Source organism: Mustela nivalis (genome assembly GCF_964662115.1).
Source record: "Mustela nivalis genome assembly, chromosome: 4".
Taxonomy (NCBI): domain Eukaryota; kingdom Metazoa; phylum Chordata; class Mammalia; order Carnivora; family Mustelidae; genus Mustela; species Mustela nivalis.
This window is the reverse complement of record NC_139023.1, coordinates 126,926,071-126,945,269: the sequence shown is the minus strand read 5'-3', so window position 1 is coordinate 126,945,269 and position 19,199 is coordinate 126,926,071. Positions and strand designations below refer to the sequence as shown.

The following is a 19,199-nucleotide window of genomic DNA, read 5'->3' as shown; positions in this document are numbered from 1 at the left end:
AAAACATGTAAAAGAGCGGTTTCCTCCGGTATCCTAAAACTTGTCGTCTCATTCTGGCAGGTACAGCCCTCTATAGGGGAGCCCCACATTGCTTACTAGCCTGACCCCAACTATTTTCCAAGAACCTCCATGCTATTGGGACGTTCTTTCCCATGTCCGCAGAAGATGCCAGGATTCTCCTTTCTTTGCCTTTTCTCATTTCTCACGCTGTGTGCCAAGTGGAATGTCCACCCCCAGCCCCACCCTCCTCTTCTTCCTTCGCCCACCTCAATCCTTTTTCCATGAAATGTCTGTCATATTTTACAGGTTTATTCAATTCCCTTCTTCTTTTTCAAAAATCCCCCAGCCAGTCATTTAAAAAATTAGGAATTTATTAAGTTCTTACCCAGAATCAAGATTGGTTTGATACTAGGGGAAGAAGTCATAGAGAACATCAGGAAAGTACATGAGCCTGCTCACTCAAGGATTAGATAATTCCTACATGTGAGGTTCTGTGCAAGATTTTGCGCAAACCTCATTGAATGAAATGAGTTTCCTGCCCTTTCTGTATGGGCTTTTTTCACTTAGTAACATGCACTCAAGGGTCCTCTATTATGACTTTTTATGTCTTCCTATGACTTCTATGACTTTAGTAATTTGCATTTAAGGTCCTCTATGTCTCTTTAGTACTGAATAATATTCCTTTGTCTGAATGTACCCACGGAAGGACGTCTTGATTGCTTCCAAATTTTGACAATTATGAATGAAGTTGCTATAAACATCCATATGTGGGTTTTCTGTGGATATAAGTTAACTATACCACTTTAAAACCTCTGATTTATATAAACTTTAAAGATTATTGGAGACTCCAAATATAATTCTGTTGCTTATTATTCTTATCAAGTTTGTACATGCTTGGAACTTTCTAGAATACTGTCAATTATGAGAAATAAGAACAGAATAGTTTGAACTGTCAATAACATTTACTTTTTTAAAAAAAAGTATTTGTAATCTGTCATCAAGACATGAAAAGAATAAAGGTGTGTATTTTCTTTGTAAGTGCAGCAGAACATTTTAATAATGACAAGTGACTTTTTTATAGAGAAGAAATTTGACTGTACTTAGGTTTTGACTGTACTTAGTTGTTTCAGAGCATATCATTTGAAGGAGAAAATAGTTAAATCTATGTAATAATGAGCTATGTTGTAAATAGTTTTCTCACATGTGAAGTCATTTTAAAATTATCAATATTTTTTCAACATATTGATTTAAATGAAGTCAAAGGATTGTAAACCACGGAATGTCACTGGTAGAACACCACACACTTCAGAGACTTCAAGTATATATAAAATAAGGTTAATCTGTGTTGATACTGACTTTTGATATTCTATTAATTTCTTTAGAAAAAAAATTAAAATCCAAGGGTTTCAGGGACACCTGGTTGGATCATTTGGTAGAGCATGAGAATTTTGATCTAGGGTTCATGGGTTCGAGCCCCACATTGGATATATAGCTTGCTTAAAAAAAATAAAAATCAAGGGTTTCAGAAAAATTCTTTGATGAATTGTCAGCCTTGAGCCACAGTTACTGTTTGAAGATGTTTTAACTAGACATACCTGCCTGTGATTTCATGCTGCTATTTTGGACCCTGAGATCATGACCTGAGCTGAAAGCAGGTGCTTAACCAACAGAGCCACCCAGATGCCCCAAGTCCATTTATTTAAAAAAAATAATTTCTATCTTAAATGATGACTGCCAACAACTATTTAAGATATTTGAAGACAAAACAAAAATATAAGTCATAGCAGAGGATTGTTCAATACATGGGGCAATTTTAGAACTATATATTCACATGTGTATGTTGAACAATAGTCTGTATAGTTTGATCTTATTTATATAAAATAAAGGCTATATAATATTTGTGTTTATTAAATGCTGATGTATTCACAGCAAACTATCAACAGTGGTCATCTTTGGGAAATGGGACCAATAATTGCATGATAAACAGGAGATTTTACTTTGCAGTTTACATCTTCAAGAAAATTTGGACTTGTTTTTTTAAAATGAGAACTCCTTTTTTAAATATATATTTTTAAAAGATTTTATTTATTTATTTGACAGACAGAGATCACAAGTAGGCAGAGAGGCAGGCAGAGAGAGAGGGGGAAGCAGGCTCCCTGCGGAGCAGATAGCCTGATGCAGGGCTTGATTCCAGGACCCTAGGATCATGACCTGAGCAGAAGGCAGAGGCTTAACCCACTGAGCCACCCAGGCGCCCCATAAAGTGAGTACTCCTTTAATAATAAAAATATTCTGAAGTTATTCACAGTCAATTCAAATGTGTGAAAATTTGGTTTCTTAGCCATAGATCAAACATCTCATTTGTAATAGTAGTTAGCTCTCTTTAGACCTTTTGAAACAAGGTAGCATGGGGTCAGTGGTTCTCAATCAAGAATGATTTGTTTACTGTACCCTAGGGATCAAATGGATCAAATTTTTATTTTTTATCATCATGACTTGGGGGAGGCTGCTGTTGGCATCTAATAAAGTCCAGGGATGCTGGTAAATATCTCACAATGTGCAGGAAGTCTCCCCCAAACAAAGATTTATCTGTCCTAATGTCAGTAGTGCCCAGGTTGAGAAACCCAGGACTCAGCATTGTTGAAAAATCAATGGGAAAGCACTCCATGCTTGCAGACTACTAATACATGAGCTCACTTGCAGAACAGGCAATCGATTACTTGATTAATACTCAGTGGCTGTTCGTCTTCTAGTGGAGACTTTCCAGTTGATTTTAAGAGATTTTAGAAGTAGATGGACATTGCCAGAGGGACCAGTGCAGCTGTTGTATCTTTGGATTGATGTTATTTTGACAATTGGGAAAGTGGCTGTACCTTATTATGTTCACTAATGCCTGGAAGGACTTTCATAGTAGTTAGAAGGAATAATTTCTTAACTACAAGGATTATTAAACAATGGATTGGGTTACTAAGACGGTCTCTGAAGGTTCCGAAAAACTGGATAGATGACTTAAGTATATTCTGCCAAAAGTAAAAAGAAAATCAGCCACAAAACATTTTCAGGCCTCTTGAACTAGTTCCATGAATCTATGAATAATGAAACAGATGTTTAAAAGAAGGTATTATTTAAAAGGACATTTTGGACCTCAAATTTGAGAGTTTGAAATATGTGCATTGTGTATACACAGAAAAAAATTTTAATCTATACCTCAATAAAGTTGAAAAAAATAGCCCTCCCCCCCAAATAATTTGTCCTGACAAAATCCAGGTGCTCAACAGCTCTCAAAGATATTGCCTCTGCCCAGTTTCTCATTTTATTTTATTTTATTTTATTTTTAAAGATTTTTTATTTTATTTATTTGAGAGAGAGAGAGAGTATGAGAGGGGAGAAGGTCAGCGGAAGAAGAAGACTCCCTGCAGATCTGGGAGCCGGATGCTGAACTCAATCTGGGGACTTCAGGATCATGACCTGAGCTGAAGGCAATCACCTAACCAACTAAGCCACCCAGGCGCCCCTGCCCAGTTTCTCATTTTAAAATTTTATTATGACTTTCTCATAACTTACACTGCTCCAGATAAATTAAATTTTGTTTCCCAAGAATTACACCTTTCTCTAGGTGGCAGGGATTAAGAAAACAATTTTGTGGGGCGCCTGGATGGCTCAGTCAGTTTAGTGTCTGACTCTTGATTTTGGCTCAGGTCATGATCTCTTGGTTGTGAGATTGCACCCTGCGCCTAGGCTCTGTGCTGGGTGTGGACCCTGCTTGGGATTCTTTTTCTCCCTCTTCTTCTGCTCCTTCTTCCCACTCTCCCCCGCCACCCTGCCATGAATGTGTGCTCTCTCTCTTAAAAAAAAAAAAAAAAAGATTACACTTGTCATGATGAGCACTGAGTAATATATAGAATTATTGAATCATTATTTTGAACACCTGAAGTAATAAACATATAATGTTAATCATACTTGAATAAAAAATAAAATACCGTTTTCCCAACTAAAACAAACACACCATTCTTCCGACGACAACAACAAAGAATTATGATTTATCGCTGCCTATCCTGATTCCAGTCTGACTTAAGGCCTCACACAAAGCTGACCCAAGGACAGACTGTTTGCAGTCCCCAAATGTGTCATGCACATTGCTGTTTCCTACCAAGAAAATGGCAGTAAATAGGCAGTGTGTTGGAGTGCCAGTAGATCAGTCGTTAAGTGTCTGCCTTCAGCTCAGGTCTTGATCCCAGAGTACTGGGATTGAGACTCACACTAGGCTCCTTGCCCAGTGAGAAACCTGCTTCTCCTTCTCCCACTCCCTTTGCTTGTGTTCCCTCTCTTGCTGTTTCTCTCTCTGTCAAATAAATAAATAAAATCTTTAAAAAAGTAGGCAGTGTGTTTTCCTTATTTACTTGCCAATATCCTATATTTTCTTTAGGATTCACATATCACCTTCCTCTGAAAGCTTCTATTTGTTCTCCAGGCTGGATTATATATTTCTCTGTTTTCTCAGCGTCTTGTACCTATCCCATTTCAACAGCCTCCTGTTGCACTATATTGTAATCCTTGTCCATGTATGTCTCTTCTGTTAGCATTCTGGGAGCGGGGAGACTTGTTTCAAATCGTGGTCATATTTCTTGTGCTGAGCATGGTAGTATAAGATGGCAACCAATACTTTGAATGAATGAATGAATGAATAAATGAATGAGACCTGAATAATATGTGGTGAATTGAATTAACTGGAGATGGACAGAATTTTCATTAGCATTATCTACTCATTCTTACCAGTTTAATAGTTCATGCTCTATTTCACTCATATCCTCTCTGTATCATTAGCCTAGGAGAACCTAAGAACATACCGTTAAAAATAACTTCCCATAGGTATTAGAAGAATAAATGAAACAAGATGGGATTGGGAGGGAGACAGACCATAAGTGACTCTTAATTTCACAAAACAAACTGAGGGTTGCTGGGGGGAGGGGTGTTGGAAGAAGGGGGGTGGGGTTATGGACATTGGGAAGGGTATGTGCTATGGTAAGTGCTGTAAGGTGTGTAAACTTGGCGATTCACAGACCTGTACCCCTGGGGATAAAAATATATTATATGTTTATAAAAAATAAAAAATTAAAAAAAATAACTTCTCATAAAAACCAAGATAAAAGAACCTAGAAAAACTAAGCAAAATATATTATATTTTTATTAAGCTCATGTCTTTAATATCTTTCCAATAAATTTCATTTTATTTTCAAAAATTTTGGTTTACATAGCAACTTCTTACTAGTTATGTCTCCTGAGGCAAGAGAAACAAAAGCAAATGTGAACCATTGGAACTGAATAATATGTGGTGAATTGAATTAACTGGAGATGGACAGACTTCAGCATAGCAAAAGAAAAAATATCAACAAAATGTAATGGTGACCTATAGAATGGGAGAACGTTATGCAAATGACATATCTGATAAAGTTTTAATATCCAAAATATATAAAGAACTTCTCAAACTCAACACCCAAAAACCAAATAATCCAATTAAAAAACGGCAGAAGACATGAATAGACATTTTACCAAAGAGGACATTAAGATGGCCAGCAGACACATGAAAAGATGCCGAACATCACTAATTATTAGGGAAATACAACTCAAAACTACAATGAGATATCACCTCACAACTGTCAGAACAGCTAAAATTAGCAACACAGGAAATGATGGGTGTTGGTGAGCATGCAGAGAAAGGGGAAACTTCTCGCACTGCTGGTGGGAATGCAAACTGCTGCAGCCACTCTGGAAAACAGTATGAAGTTTCCTCAAAAAGTTAAAAACAGAAGTAACCTAGGATCTAGCAATTGCACCAATAGGTATTTACCCAAAGGATACAAAAATATTGATTCAAAGAGGTACATGCACCCTGATGTTTATAGAAGCATTATCAACAATAGCCAAATTATGGAAAGAGCCCAAATGTCAATCGACTGATGAATGGATAAAGAAGAAGTGGTATATATACACAATGGACTATTACTCAGCCATATAAAAGAGTGAAATCTTGCCATTTACAACAATGTGGATGGAGCTAGGGAGTATTATTATGTTCAGCAAAATAAGTCAGAGAAAGAAAAATACCATATGATTTCACTCATGTAGAATTTAAGAAACAGAAAAAAATGTATATAGGGGAAAAAAAAGAGAGGCAAACCAAGAAACAGACTCCTAACTGTAGAGAACAAACTAATGGTTGCCAAAGAAAGGTGGGGGGCCTTGGAGGAGGATGTGCCAAATGGGTGATGGAAACTAAGCAGGGCTTGTTATGATGAGCACCGGGCAATGTATGTAAGTGATGAATCTCTAAATTCTATACCTGAAACTAATATTTCACTATATGTTAACTAAGTAGAATTTAAATAAAAATTTGGAGAAAGAAAAGAGAGTCTTAGTTTATTTGTGGGGTCTTAGAGCTTGGTGGGATAAAGTTTGAAAAAAATAGTTGAGGTTTCTTCCTTTCCTGAAATTTTTTTGTTGCATGGGCTCTTCACTTATTTCAGTGATATTCATTGCTGAGAACTAAGAAATACATTCCTACTGGAATTAACTTATAAAGTTTTAGATGAAACATTATTATTGAAAGCCTGGATTTCCACTGCAAGAGGCAACAATTCTTTTTTAACATTTATTTACTTATTTGCAAGAGAAAGAGATCATGGCAAGAGGGACAGAAGAAAAGGGAGAGAAATAATTTCAGGCAGACTCAGTGTTAAGTGCGGAGCTGGTCTTGGGGCTTGATCCCATGACCCTGAGATCGTGACCTAGCCAAAACCAAGACTGGGGTGCTCAACTGACTGAGCCACACAGGTACCCCTGCAAGAGCCAGAATTTTGAGGAGAGACACTTCTTTTTCTTTACTTTCCAAAGGCTGATTAGTGTGGAGAATTTAGAACATCAAATTTATACATAAACCACAGATTGAGAATGCATATGTGATGGTTAGTTTTATGTGTTAACTTGGCTAGGCTGTAGTACCCAGTTTTTCATTCCGTACTAATCTAGGCATTACTGTGAAGGCATTTTGTAAATGGAATTAACATCTACAATTACTATAAGTAAAGGAAATTATCCTTGATAATGTGGGTGGGTCTCATCCAATCAGTTGAAGACTTTAAGAGCAGAAATTGAGTTTCTCTGAGGAAGAAGAAATTCCACCTGTGGACCACAGTGTCAGTTCCTTCCCAAAAGTTTCTAGCCTGGTGAATTTTAGACTTGACCAGACAGAGCCCACAACTGAGTAAGCCAATCCAATAAATCACTCTATATCTATCAATCTATACATGTATATGCATATACACATACATATATATGAGCATATATGTAAATAATATGAACATGAAAATCACCTTATGTATGTATGTGTGTATGTATATGTGTACACACACACACACACACACATATATATATAGAAAGAGAGAGAAATATATAAAAATAAAAAAGTATATATCCTATTGCTTCTTTTTCTCTGGTAGAACCTTGACAGATTTAGCATATGATGAGGTAATTTTCTTGCCTCCCAAAGATATAAGGATTCATCAGAAGACAGGAGGGAATGGATTGGATGGAACCTCCATTCCCTTGGGCTGGGACCAAATAATCTGGAGGGAAGATCAAAAAATAGTAGGAAATTATGCCCTGGGTGAGTAAAGAGATCACAAACTTCTATGATTTTTTTTTCACCCCCCACCACATGGGTTAGCCTCAGTAAAATAAAACGGAGATGTGTTTCAGGATAGAGACCGGAGGGCTCCTTTTCACACTATCTTATTTTATGAAGTCCTGGACTGGACTGGAAGGGCATCCTGAAATTTACAGCACTCCCCAGAGCAGGCAGAAGTTGCCAGGAATGAGCCAGTCGACTGGGAGAGGTTTCATGAGGGAAAGGAGAAAGACGCAGACTGACCCATGTGAAGCAGACTGCAGGACAGCGTTGGGGAGCAGATGCCTCCCCAAGAGATACGACGAGATGGAGAACCAGGAACAAAGCATGCGTGGTGTGGTCTCCTGTGTGAAGGATCCAGCAGTGGACCGAAGCCCCTCCCACCGGAGGCTACAGAACACTTATGAAGGAAATCGAAGAAGACGCAAAAAGATAGAACAAGGGCCTAAAAAGGACAAGATTTCCTTCCTCTTCTTTTGTTTTTTTAAATGGTTTTTAAGAATGAACATTTTTTGAGGTTCCAGCATAAGTGATTTTCAGCTGGGTGAGATGTCATTATAAACATTTCTTAGGGCTTAGTACTCTGTCATAATAAGTATTCAGAAAGAATTTATTGAATGGATGCACATATTTCCCAACACTAAGAGCAGCCAAGGTTTCTGAGTTCTCTAGTTATGCATTTCTAGCATATTTCTCAAATCATGACAAAACTGTTGTCTTGACTATCCAACCAGCACATTTTATTCCTACCCACTGGTAGGACAGCAGTCAGTTTTATTGATTACTCTAGTGAAGCAGCCAAGAAATAGAGACCCTAAATCAAGGGCAGTTGTATTTCTTAATAGCTCTTTCATTCAGCACCGTATTTCCATGCCTACTGTCTCAACAGATTCCAGTCTGTATTATATCATGTCCAGGTAATAAATTTTTAGTGGTTTCCTTTTGATTACACTTTTAGCCTTATAGTCAAAGAGGTCACAACTCGTCATAATTTAGTTTTTTAAACCTAAGAATCCATTACTTTCTCTCCGATCTGCAGTTCTTTCTTTCATGCTTCTGAGCACTTACACTGTATGAGGCACAAAGCTAAGCATTTCGTATGTCTTGCTTCATTTTATCCTCATGACAATCCCATGAAGTAATTACTAATATTACCATGACCTTGCAGTTTAGAAGGTAAGGCATAGAGGAGTAAGTTGTGTGGGATCAAAGGAGGGGTAAGTGGCAGAACGGATGCAGACTCAGGTCTGACTCCCTTCAGAGCATGTATTCTTAACACGGTGCCTCAACGCATCCCCTGTATTGACCTGCTTGTGAACCCCTGGAAAAGTCATTTATATTTCAGCCTTCCTTTTTGTGGCTTATGACAGCATCCCTATATATCTTCTTTTTCTAAACCTTACCCTTCATGATCAAGGTCAATTATCCCTTCTGACTGACTTCCTCTTTGACTTCTATTCTGGGCGATCTGTTTCTTTTTGAAATCTTTCCAGTACAAGGAAGAGAGACTACTTCATCAGGGTGTTTTATGTTTTTGTTATCGTGGATATTTCCCCACAAGGTCAAATTTGAACATAATGCATCTAAGTAGACATTTTCCTATTGTTTCTTGGCAGGTGTGTTGGAGATGGCAGTTTTATAAATTCAAACTCATGGTTCATGTGGCACAATGATTACCAATGAACACAATGACTTCTTACCCTGGTTTCTCCTTTCTTCATATTTAGAGAGTAAATAAAAAATTAAAAAGAAAAAGGGAAACACAATTCTCATGATCTTTCCTCTTAGAGAAGTTTCCAGAAATAAACAACTGAATTGATGAATCCTTGTGGAGAATTTTATATTTAAGTGGCCAAGATATAGGCAAGAGGAACCAAACAGAACGAAGTGGACAAATATGCACCATCTAATGTCAGTTCTGATGTTCAGTGGAGTTATGTTTTATTCTTGGGTATGTCTCCAAATTGATGGGCAAATGTGGACAAATCACTTCCTCTTGCTGGATTTCAGGTTTCCCTACATGTTGAGAGAGAAGACAGTACCAGCTGTTGGAATATTATTTGATTCTGAGTGGAAAATAAAATGCTAACAAAAATGTTTGAAAATTCATTTTTCAAGGGGAAGTACTAGGAAGAGAAGATAAATGACAACAAATTAAGAAGAAATATAGAATGAAATTGAGAAGTAAAGAATGGATCCAGTTAAACAGTGATTGGGAGGAGATAGAGGAATTTCTAGTTGTCTACTCATTATCTATCTCCCCCTTCCCTTTCATATTGGAATCCTCCCTCCCCATTTTTTTTTTTTTCCCCAGTGGTGACAATATATTCAGTACTGGAAAATTAGATGGCAGGACTCAACAATAATGGTACTCCTATTTCCTGCATTCCCTGCTACCTTGGCCGTTAGGCAGGCTATGTGACCAAATTCCTACCAATGAGATCTGAGAAGTAGAAGTCTTCTTGGCAGAATTTCTGGAAAATCTATTGCCTTCTTGATTAAAGGGGAGAGATGGCGTTTCATGTCATCTTTGAGCATGGACTTAATGTCTCATGCTACGGTAGCCATCTTGGCATGCCTTAGGAAATAACCGTTTAACATAATAACCAATGCACAAAAGATGGTGGAGTGAAAGAAAGAGCTTGGGATTCTAATGGTATGGCCAAACAGCTGATCCAGTGTCAGCAGCCACTTACTTTTGATAGTGTTCATGTGAGAAAAATAAACCCTTATTTATTTAAGCCATTGTTGCTTGATCTTTCCCTTTGGGGCAACTCAAATGCATTTCTGATGCAGAGGGGATTGATGAAAATAGTGATGTAGACTCCCTACCCTGGAGGGGAGCATGAGAACTATGAGTGCATCTCTAGGTAAGGGAACCTAGGAAAATGAAAATCATTGCCAACAGATGAAGGCAAAGTGTAGGCTTAGGTTAAGGCTCCAGAAGTAACTTTGAGCCGGGGTGGCTCAGTCAGTTAAGCATCTGCCTTTGGCTCAGATCATGATCTCAGGGGTCCTGGGATCAATATCCTGGGTTCCTGGGATACAGCCTTGCCTTGGGCTCCCTGTTCAGCAGGGATCCTGCTTCTCCCTATACCCTGCTCATGTTTTTTCTCTATCTCTGTCACATAAATAAAATCTTAAAATAAAAAAAAAGGAAATGACTTTGAAAGTCAGTCAGGATAGGTAAGTGTGATGTTTTTGTTTGAAAATTGGCGGAGAACAATGAAAAGAACAAGTGAGATATGGAAACGGAGTTCTGCAAGCCCTATTTTAAAGACAAAATGATGCAATATGAGGAGACATTTTAACAGGAAATGAGCCCCTAAGCATAGCACATAGCTTTCCTCTGGTATATTTCTGTGATAGCTTATTTTGAAAAAAAAAAAAAAAAAAAAAAAAAGAAAGGTATTATTTTAGATATTTATAAAAGCACACCCTTGAGTCAGACAAGTCCAAACTAAGGAATGTTCTACAGAACAACGTTCTTCAAAACTCACGTCATTGTCTTCAGATTAAAGACAGAGCTGTGGCTGTTGAATGCAAGGTGTGATGCTGGATTGGAGCCTGGATTAAAAAAAAAATAATTTTTTTTATAAAGGTCATAAGATTATTGTTGAAATATGAATATGGGCTTTATGTTAGATAGTCTGATTTTATCAGTGTTAGATTTTTCTGAATGTCATCATTGCTTGGGGGATAAGAGAACATAATTCTTAGGAGATACAGCCTAAGTTATTTAGTAGAACAGAAGGATCATGATGTCTGCAAATTACTCTAAAATCATTTAGCAAGAAAAACATGTGTAAATTTGTATGTTTGATAAGAGATAGAAAGCAAGTGTGAGACAATGTTAATAATGGGTGAATCCAGGTGAAAGGTATAGGGGTGTTCATTTACTGCTTTTGTCATCTTTATATAGGTTTAAAATTTTTCCAAAATTTGAAATAGTTTGGTAAATATCTTAGTCTTTTTTTTTTTTTTTTTAGATTTTATTTATTTGACAGACAGAGATCACAAGTAGGCAGAGAGGCAGACAGAGAGAGGGAGAGGAGGAAGCAGGCTCCCTGCTGAGCAAAGAGCTCGATGTGGGGCTCGATCCCAGGACCCTGAGATCATGACCTGAGCTGAAGGCAGAGGCTTTAACCCACTGAGCCACCCAGGCACCCCAATATCTTAGTCTTTTAAAATTACTATAGCTTAAAAGCTTTGTCAAGTTCCCAGACTTAAAAATGTTTGTTATTTGAAGAATATCTAACCTTCCTTCTGGCTGGTATTTGAGCACATACACACACAATTATATGAAATTACCTGGACACCATATGTGTGTGTGTGTGTGTGTGTGTGTGTGTGAGAGAGAGAGAGAGAGAGATAGAAAGAGAGAAAAAGAGAAAAAGAGAGAGAGAGAGAGAGAGCTATGTATGTATGCTTTAGGTTTTCTGAGAATTATGGCTGTGAGACATAAACAACTTTAAATGCCAGACATATTGTTTATAAGATTTGTCATTCTGTATCATCTGTGTGTTTATGACTCCGAGTCTAGTTTCTCTCCCATCTTTAACCCAAAGGACAATTTCAAAGGCATATGTACATATGATGGGAGTTGGACAGGGTTTATTTGGGTATGACATAGATGTCTCAAGGTACACAGTGGGGCTATTACCTCCGAGGGAAAAATATAAAAGGCAAGACTCTGAATATCATTGCAGGGCTATTCCAGGCACCACTGACTGTTGACTGACTGCATGTCTGCAGGCTGGGTCGAGTAACCACTGCTTCCTTTTTAGAATTCCCATGGTGGCTATTTTGTTAATAACATCCGTCATGGACTTAATTTTAATGCTTTTCCATATAGCTACTTACTATTTAGCAAAATCAAAGAGGCTTATTTAAATCTGACTATTTTCCTGCTTGTGCCTTTCCTTAGAATTGTCTCAACCTCAGACAACGGCAGTCCTCAAGGCTTGCTCCCCTCACGGGCACTGTGTGTTCTCAGCCCAGGCTAAGTGTGGCTGCTGCTGGGTTGGGGGGAGTTATTCTTGGAAGTTCCTAGTTGTGCCATTGTGAATTTGGTGCAGGTTTTGTAACTTCTCAGTTTCCTCTTCTAGAACACAGGTATACGTAATGTCTCCCTCCCAGGTTTTTTGGCATGATTAAATGAAGCTAATGGAGGTGAAATTGTTCTTCACTGCTTTTCACAGAAGTCACGTGTACTATGTGCAAATTTCCCTTCTTTCTAAGTCCATTGTTTTTAGTTTCCAGATTGTTTCTATTGTAACAAGCAACTGTGCTTAGAATATATTTAATAGAATCTCTTCCATCCAATCAATCATGGATCCATGAAAGTGTAAGCATTATAGGCTTACAATATTGGTCGAGATGCTAAGAGTCACATGTACCCCACTTTGATGCTAAGACCTCCTGATAACAAGTAGATATTGTTTATATCTTTCTTTTCTTATTGATGTCTATCAGGAATTAGTTAATACTCTCCTTAATCTTTTGTAGGGCACCCCACCCTCAAACCTTTCACAATTGGTTTCTAATGAGGTGGCTCTCTGTGGGTATCTGTTTGTGTTGTTGACTGCCTGATTGCCTATTTCTGTCCAGGCTGCCATCTCAAATTAAGCTGAAGCCTCTACTGGGAGATGGTTACTAATTCAGGTCACCAGGTTAGATAGTGAGAAAGGATTTGTCTTCTCTTCCTTGGTCATACTCTAGTATGGCTGTTGCCAGCTGGGCTCCCTCTGAGTGGCTGCCTGCTGATGTGCCCAACTGTACCAGCTCATTAGACTGATAAATGGGTTGGATGCTCATCTGTGGCAGGTAAGGGAAAGCATCATGCCTCCAGAATTGAATGACTAAACAGAGAATCTATACTTCACATGGCAATTTTCCTACATATTCTTCTTTCCTTGAAAAGAAAATTTCCTCAGCTATCTTTGACTCTTTTAATTCCTTTTGCCTCCTCTCATATTTTAGGGATAAAGGATTCTCTTTCTCTGTGTCCCTCACCTCCCTTTATGATCCTTTAGCAAGGACTGGTGACTTTCTCTTCACTGCTATCCTGAATATGCCCATGTATCCTGATCTCAGCTTCTTTCTTCCCCTTATAGGGTCTGCCACGGTCTTTCCTTAGCTGAAGTTGTCTCTCACCTAGACTTCCTGCTTTTCTTTAACCTGTTCTCCGTATATTACCCAGAGGGATCTTTCAAAAAGAAATCAGATCACAAAAATACCCTCTTTCAAAACTGATAATGTCACCCCATTGGATAAAAATCCAAACTTTTTACCCTCCTCTTTTGACCTTACATGAGTGAGCCACTCTTATTTACTGATTTAGTTTCTTTACACTTTTCCTGCTTCAATTAATTTTAGCCATATTAACTGTCCTCTCGATGGGCTGTTTGTTCCTACTTTAGAGTCTTTGAGTTAGCTGTTCTATCCACCTGGATGCCTGGATTGTTCTTCCCCGGGTCTTTCCTGACTATTGCTCGTAGCTCAGGTTTCAGCATAAATATCCGTGCCTTGCAGGAACTGGGATCACTCTAACTCAAGTCTCTTTACCTTCTTTGCTAGTGACTACCTTATTACACTGTTTTTTCCCCCTTCCTCTTCTTCACAACACTTATACTATCAGGGACATTTTATTTATTAGTTTATCTAAAAAAAAATAGATTTATTTATTTATTTCTGCACATGCACAGAGCAAAGGAGATAGAGAGAGAGAGCGGGAGGGCATGAGCAAGGGGGCGGAGCAGAGGGAGAAGCAGACTCCCCGCTGAGCAGGGAGCCCAATGTGGGGACCTGTTCCCAGGACCCTGGGATCATGACCTGAGCCAAAAGCAGATGCTTAGCCCACTGAGCCACCAAAGGCCCTCTTTTCACTATTTGAATATCATCCCTAGAATGTAAATTCCCATAGGCAAGGCATCTTTTTTGTTTTGTACGCCATTGATTTCTGATGCTTGTATTGGTTATTGTAGGAACTAAAAAAAATTAGTCAAAGGAAAGGGAGAATGAATAATTGTCCATGTATTTGAAACATTTAGAATAGTATTTTAAAGTTGTGGTACTATAAAGATGTCTGTGGCTCTTTTTCCAGACTCTGGCTTTAGCTAGTTAGGACCCTATTTCTGTAAATGTCCCAAACACATCCTGGGCCTGATCCTTGTATAGCCACTAAATCTTTGTTTCTTCAAAGGACATTACCTCTTTTACCAGACTCATAGCAACTATAGGGACCACAATTTCTATCTATAGAAAGACTAGACTGATGTGTGTGTGTGTGTGTGTGTGTATGGGCAAGGGGAAGAAAGGGTGAAAGGAACAGAAAATTAAGGGAAGAAAGAGCTGCAAGGAGAAATGTTTGAAATTTGACTAGCTCTTTGGTATAGCTAGTGGTGAAATAATACTGCATTTATCACAGCTGTAATCTGTCATCAAATGATGGTAAAAATCCTAAAGAGAGGTTGGATTTTAAATTTTGAATCTAGAATATAAATCTGTATTAATCAAGTGAACAGAAATCCAAAAGCTAAGTGTTCCTAGATTGACAAATTGGCATGGAACTTACTCTTAGGAAAACCGTAAAGAAAACTTTGTGCGTTCTCGATGTGTGGCATTCCTTCAGCTCACCACTGTAAACCCTATATAGTACGCACATATTCCAACTCCAGAATGTATGCGGTTTTCTGACTATGTCATTTTCAAGAGTTAATGTAGTTTCCAAATATGCATTTAATTTATACCAGAGAGTAATTTATCCAGTGGAAAGGTTTGTCCAACTGAAAGTGAATCTTTTGTTTTTTCATAAATATATAGAAATTATTTTTTAGTTTTCTGTGACTACTGATTATAACATCTCTAGTCACAGAAGCTGTTAGCAATGGTTTTTATATAATGTTTACAATATCTGCAAAAGAAGCTGTGTATCCCTTTTATCACCACGATCTAACCAACTAAGCTAACTGGCTAATTCACTCCATCTCCTTTAGCTCGATGCTTGCAGGAATAATAAAATATACTCTTATTTTGAAAAGGTCCTGGGCAAGCTATTTTTCTAAATAGCATGACCATGGATATACAGTTTTTAGGGAGACTAGAAATGTGCTGAGGGTTGAGGGCATCTCTGATGCCTGATCAGTAACGTGCCCTAAACTTTCAGCACCAGTTCACCCTATTCTTACTGTGACCTTCATCAAGGAAACTCTAAGAAATAAAATAATGAATTGTACCCTTGTGCTTCAAACTTATCATGTGTAGTGTTACTCATTAAAACACAAATATATTAAAACAAAGAATAAAATTATATCTTACAGATATGCCTTGGCGCTGTGAATGCTATATTTTACATTATTTAAATGGACCGCTACTGTGAGGTTACTGTGTATTGTGAGTTCTGAGTAAAATCCCTTAAGTTTGTTTACTGACACTTTCTTAGTAACAGCTTTGTGTGACAAAGTTACTTATTCATTAAGGAGTAGAGATTGTACTTCTAGATAGTACTTTCCATTGGGTTCAAATAAACACATTGTCCATTATTGCATGTATGTTTCTTACAATGTTTTCTATTGTGTTTTGTCTTTTGCCTTATTTTTAATTTGGATCCAAAAACTTTATGCTCTTAAAGAAAACAGTGAGAAAATAACACAAGAAAAATAGGAAACATGTAAATACAGGCATAGAGTGGATCAAAAGACTTTTTTGGGAGCTAGAAGTAGGGATAATTATTGGATATTTGTGGAGTACAATGTCAAAAAAAGCCAGTCATATTATAATCAGCGTAGTAGACAAAAACTTTGTCTTGTTTTCCACACATATTTTGTGTATTTTATAGGTACAAGTCAGGGAGAAAATATATTAAAAATATATTAAGGTTCTATGAAAACAATGTAAACACCAGCAGCAGACTTGACTTGGTCATAGCCTCTGCCTCTCTAGTGACTCGAGTGCTGTGGACACTTCTTTTAGGGATTGTTTTCAGTGTTTCACATTCTAGATCATTTTTGGTAAGTTGCCAGAGTAACTTCCAAAACAATCTATCTCACTATAGCATTTTGTGCATAACTTCTGCTACAATCTCTTATGTACTATAGTCCAGAGTCCATTCTTGAGAGCGGCTTACAAAGACTTTATAATCTGGTTCTAATGATCGTTTGTAACTTTATCTGCAAGCGTTTGCTTCTGCACTATTCTTAAACTATTCCAACTTCTCATCATTTCCTGTACATACCATACCCTTTCCTGCCTCTGTGGCTTTGCCCACACTCTATCTGTGCCTGCCAGTGACTTCTCCTTTTCCCTAGGAGACAGTCAGTGGTGGATCCTAACTGCGTTCAACTTGCTTGATCAGTTTGCTCTTCTATCATTGGGAATAAAAATGTTTGTTTTATAAAATGAGAGACAATATGGAATAATTATGTCTCATGATTTGGGTGTTTATATGAGGAGTGGAAAGAACTAAAACTTGGGTGTCAGATATATCTGAGTTCAAATTCTAAATTAAGCACTTAGGAGCCAGTGATCTTAGCAAATTCCTCAATCTGCGTCAGTCCCCTGTGTGGGCACACATGTCCCTCATGTGGAGAGATGAGCACACATTTACCCTCCGGGATTCATGTGTGGATTTAATTAGACAATACCTGCAAGTATTTATCTTCAACCAGAACTTCAATAATGTAACTGATTCTAGTTACTTTAGTAATATAAATTATTCATGTTAATAATCAGAAGATGGTAACTTTGGTCTGGCACATTTTATGTATCTAAGTACATAGAATATAGCACATTATAATATATATTAAACATTTGCAGCAACTTCCCCAGAATAAGTTTAAAAGTAGTGTAGGTTCCTGGGGACCAACTGGAGAAGAGCATTTGTGATAGTGCAGCTTCTGGTGTTGAGAGAGCCATGCAAACTACTCTTGGTTCCTTCCTACTGTTGAGCACAAACTCTATTGTTCCACACATTCTATTCGAAGAAAGTTATTAGGTAAACACAATGATTTGGGATTTTTCACAATTTAAATAATTCTTTTATATTTTGGTGTTTTCATCTATAATATTATGATCAGTGTTGGTTAGAACAATAGGAAAAGAAAACATATAGTAAAATGTAGGGCAAAGAGATTAAAAATAAAAATTATGTAAAAAAGAGGTGTAAGTATAATAAGAGGAACTGGCTTGGACAACAGAATGAAAAGGTGGGAAGAAATGGTACTAGCGAGAATATAGGATGTAGTCATAATATTTGGGTTAGAATCCAGGTAGAATAGGTACATTTTCATGTGACTTAAAAAAAAAAAAGCCAAACACCAAATGCAGATATTCCTTTGATAAAGTAACACTATTTGCCATTATTTAAATTGTGAATAATCTGATTTTCCTTTAGAATTTGCCAAAAGTGAGAATAAACATGTATATTCACTTTATCCACTTACCATTATTGGGAAATCTAGGTAAATATTTGACATTAAATATTTTGCAAATTCTCAAAGATTTCCTATTTTACTAAAATATGGCATCGTAATTAGTTTTTCAAATTACTCTGGTTTTATATATATAATTCCTGCTTATCAAATGCTGCATGCTTTTATCACATATCCAAATATTCTTCTTTCTTAGTTATTCATTTTTTTACCTTCTGCCACTAATACAGGGCAAATGGACTGTCCTTTATTGCTCAAAGAAGGTAGAGTCCAGAAGGGCCTTTCTGGAATAGTCAAATTCTTGCCTGAATTCCAAAGCTTAAAAGTCATGCCTTTGAACTGCAAAAGCCAGATACTTGAGAGAGCATATTTTTCCTTTTTATTCATTTCTTTGAATGTGACCCTCTTGGTTTTGACAGTCAAGACCAAATACTGAAGGACTCAGAGAACTGAATGTTTCCCCAACCTATAGAGGTGGTAAGCATGTGTGATACTCTCAAAGCTGTTTTCTTGAACTTGGTGGGAACAAGATGTGAGCATGAAACACCCTGTCAGCTTGGAATCTAAAATTCCTTTGGGGAAGAGGGGGGGGGTAGAAATCACAGAGAGAGCTTGGGGGGTTGCCCATACAGAGGTGATTCTTGTCCCAAATCCTAATTTGCAGCACAAGGCAAGGGCACGTCTCTAGCAGAAGACACATGTCCTATGTGATACGAGGGGCGTGGGGAGCTGTGGTGGCGAGGTAAGCTAAAACAGGGTCTGAGTCAGCCCCGAATCTCCCTGGGCTTCTGACAGGTGAAGGCCATTTGAGGGTTTCCTATGCTCTCCGGAGAAGGTTGGCTATGAGCAGACGGTCAATGGAGAGAGGCGTTATAGCCTGGAAAGAAGCATGTGGATTACCCGGCCCTGCGAGCTGGAGAATAAGGATGTGTTTGAACGCTTTGGCGAGTGCTGGTGCCAACACCCGACAGCGGAGCTAAACCTCACATGGAGCTGGCAAAGTTGCTGCAGATGTTCATCCCTCCACCTGCCCTCCACTTCCATGCAGGAAGTGCCTTCCAAGCTTCCTCTGAACCCACCTGCTA

At 37.9% G+C, this 19,199-nt stretch overlaps 1 protein-coding gene across 4 annotated transcripts in view; it reads right to left on the bottom strand.

Annotated features, from left to right (window-relative positions):
* Nucleotides 1-19,199, bottom strand: part of RXFP1 (relaxin family peptide receptor 1) — a 100,792-nt gene that overhangs the window by 69,157 nt on the left and 12,436 nt on the right. The gene's annotated exons all lie outside the window — the stretch shown is intronic.